Genomic DNA, 4,202 nt, shown 5'->3' on the forward strand with positions numbered 1-4,202 from the left:
AGGTTTGAATTTGTTCTTCAGTTCCTTGAGCTTAAGAAATGCTAAACGAGTTCTGCCCTTTTGATTTTCTGACTCTAGCTCCTCACACATTTCACTGTAGTATTTTGCTTCGTCATTCCGTACCCTGAGAAAATGAGAACTGAGGCACAAACGGAGACTTGTACACCAATGTTCATAGCAGCATTATTCACCATCGCAAGAACACGGAAAAGAGCCCAAATGTCCAACCACAATTGAATGGATTGAGGTACATTCACATGATGGACTAGCCAGCACATAGGAACAATGACTTTGTAAACTGCTACCTAATTTTGGAGGGACTGGATAATTAAGTGAACTAACAAATACTGTATAAGACTATTACTGCAGAACGAGTATGAGGATCCAGGGGCAGGGAGGGGAGGAGCAGAGGGGTGAGGACTGGGCTTGGGTATTAATCATAGGGACGCACAATTTGATGGGTGGAAGGAGGAGTGGGTGAAGGAAATGGGAAAGATCTGGTGTGAAAAACAATGTATATGAACTCTGTAAATAAACCAGTATAAAAAAAAAAAAGATGAACTACAACCAGAAAACTTCTGTGAGGATGAGAGATGTGGTGCTACCTTCCTATTTACTTTGGACATCAAGAAAAAACAATTGTTAGGAAAGGACACATCTGACAAGGCAAAGGGACCTTGAAATGAAGGAAGCCCTCAATGAGAGATTTGTGTCAGCCCAATAATAGGCTCAAACACATCCAAGATCATGGTGATGGTGCAGGACTGGCGGCATCTGAGAACACATGATGGTGCAAGACTGGCAGCATCCAAGAACATGGTGATGATGCAGGACCAGCAGCACCCAAGAATGTGGTGATGGTGCAGGACTGGCCCGGTGGCATCCAAGATCATGGTAATGGTGCAGGATGGGCTGCATCCAAGATCATGTGATGGTGCAGAGCCAGCGGCATCCAAGATCATGTGACGGTACAGGGGCAGAGGCTGTGATTACTATGAGCCAGGGTTGACTGGACAGCAGCCACCACCACTGTCATTCTAGAAGGGGTACCTGTGTGTGACAGACGTTTACTACAATCTATGCTGCCAAAGAGGTGGGGGTTTGGGTCCACTCAGAGGTACCACGCAAGGCCTGGTAACCACATCAGAGAAATGAGCCCCTAGAAATGCTATGAAGCACAGTTCCTCCTTGACACACCTGGAGTTGCTAGGGTTACAACTGCCTCAAAAGCAGCTAGTATTCTAGAGGAACTGCACCAAGAAAAAGGCATTTCCTTCCTTTCTTCCTTCCTTCCATCCATCCATCCCTGGCAATATTTAATAACTTTTCATTGTTGAACATTTTTTCTCTCCAATTCCTAAACAGCATGCCTCCAGAAACTCAATGAACTTTAACAAATGTTAATAGTTATAGAAAGGCTTCAGGCCTTTCACTTATAGGATTGCTATGAGTCATGCTGGACTTGAAGGCAATCAACCACCACCACCTTGCTCCCGGCCTGTAATGCATCCATTGTTCCAGACTGTTGTCATACATATAATGCCTAATCACAGATTCCTTTTGGTCCATTCTTCCCCCCATCTGATCTAATGTAGTGTTGATTATCTATCCACTCTTTCCCCCCATTCTCTCCCCAGCCTCCCCATGTCGGTCCTGTTTTATAACAGCAGCGTTGTGCAGTATTTGTTCTTTTGTTACTGAAGTATTTCACTCAGCATAATGACCTTCGAGCTATCCCACGCCATATTAATGTTTTATGAATTCACTATTTTTCAATACTGTGTAATATTCCATTTTGTGAATATACCATAATTTTTCTACCCATTCACTAGTTGATGGGTGTTTGGGTTGCTCCCATCCTTTTGCTATTGTAAATAACACATCAACCAATAAACATGGGTGTGCATTTATCTGTTTGAGCTGGGCTCTGGTTTCTTTAGGGTATATTCCTAGTGGTGAAATTATTGGGTCAAATGTTATTTGTATTTCCAACTTTTTAAGATAGCACCAGACTGCTTTCCATAGTGGCTGAACCATTTTCCATTCCCACCAGCAGTGAGAGTAAGAGTCCTAGTCTCTCGACAACTTTGCCAGCATTTGTTGTTTGCCAGAATAACATTCTTGAAATGGGAAAAAAAACCACATAAAAAACAAACTCAGCTGAAAAATATCCTCTAAAGTAATTTTAAAATCAGGAGAACAGTTTATCTTACAACACTTTTATGATTATAAGACATACTACATAGTATCCCCCTACATTTGCCATATTGGCTGAACAGAACAAGTTTAAAATCAAGAAAGGGTGCACATCAGGGTTATATATTTTCTTCACACCTATTCAAGCTATATGCTGAAAAAATCATTTGAGAAGCTGGACTGTATGAAGAAGGATGAGGCTTCAAGTTTGGAGGAAGACTCTGAACAACCTACATTATACAAATGACAAAATCTTGCTCATCTAGATGATAACATAATTATGATGAAAACAAAAGGGGGGAAATATGGGAAGCCAATACTAAATATTTGCAATAAAAAAACCCATACACAAAAAAAAACAAATGACAAAATCTTGCTTGCCAAAATGAAAAGGACTTGAAACACTTGCTGCAAAAGGTCAAATACTAAAACATTCAATATGCATTGCATCTCACTGAGAAAACAAAACCCCTTGCCCCTTCACCAAGAGGCAACATCATGATAAGAGAATAGGGAAAGGTGGCAAAATGCATTCTGTTTTTTTTTTCAGTTTGGCCTGTAATATTCAGATGTTTTAGTGGTTAACATATTTGAGGTTCTGGAGATGGCTAAAGTCTTAAAATTGACTATTGGAAGTTTGTAAATTATGACAACAGTAGATCAAGAACTATACTTCAACTCAGTCTTCCATTAAAATGTTTACCAAATTCTTAGTTTCAAGAGGTCAGAGATAACTTCCTACAGTACTAGTCTGTAAAAGACATTAGGAAATCTCAAGTCCTTGCCTCAGAGTTATTTCACGGAAAGATTAGTATTTGTGTACTTCATTTCCATTTTCAGCTCTTTGTACATTTGGTTTATGTACATCTTTTTTGCAGTGTAAAATATGAAATTTCTATTTTTCCAGAAAATAAAAAAATTTAACACAGTTAAAAAAAAAAAGAGACTAGACTGAAGTTGTCAATGACTTCCTTGTGCTTGAAGTCACAATCAGGAATCTTAGCAGTATCAGTCAAGAAATCAAAAGATGTTGTTGGACAATAAGAACGGATGACAGAAGAATCGATGTCTTTGGGTTGTGGTGTTGGAGAAGAGAGCTGAGTACCCCAAGGACTGCCAAAAAACAAGTCTGTCTTAGAGGAGGTGAAAGCAGCATGTTCCTTATAGGCAAAGATAGTGAAACTTAGTTTCACATACTTAGGACATGATGCCAGGATGGGCCAATCCTTGGAAAAAGAAACCATTTTGGGAAGGGTGGAGGGTCAGTGAAAAGAGGATCACTGACCCTTGAGATTGACATAGTGACTGTGACACTGGGCTTGAGTAAGGCAGAGATCATGAGGATGGTACAAGACAGGGCAGAATTCCGATCTGTTTTCACAGTCTTTATGAGCCATACTTGATGGCAGCAAACAATAACAATTACAGCAAAATCTGTATTACTACAAAAGTTTCTCCACTCCCCTCCTTTGTTCACAATGCCTTCCATTACTAAAAAACACAAATTTTCAACAACAAAAAAATAGGAAGAAAAGAACTCAGGCTTGAAAAGGTTAGCCAGCTGGAGCTGGGGGTAGGAGTCTGCCTAGAGTATTACGCTTTTAAGAAATATGTGCATAGGACCAAACAGACCCCAGCAACTTAAAGGAACCTCAGAGGGCAGGGAGCTTCTGTCAATGAGGACAGAGTGGAAAAGGCTGGTCAGACTGGTCGCACAACTCAAACGTATCAATGTCATTAAATCATATATACGTGTGCCTGAATCGATGTGTGTGCACTCAAAATGTACACCAAAACCACAACTAAAATGCAGAAAAAAGTTAAACTTAAAAGTGAGAAAATAAAACAAATTCTGTTTGTCCTCAAAACATTTATTATTAATGAAAATAAATAACATTTAGGAAATAAACATTTCTTTTTTTTAGGAAATAAACATTTCTTAAAAATAAGTAAAAAACAGGAAAAACTCTTTAAATGTGTGTTTAATAAAACAAACCTTTCAATAT

This window comes from Elephantulus edwardii, unplaced genomic scaffold, assembly GCF_000299155.1.
Source record: "Elephantulus edwardii isolate Elephantulus edwardi_28Jun2011 unplaced genomic scaffold, EleEdw1.0 scaffold00055, whole genome shotgun sequence".
NCBI lineage: Eukaryota > Metazoa > Chordata > Mammalia > Macroscelidea > Macroscelididae > Elephantulus > Elephantulus edwardii.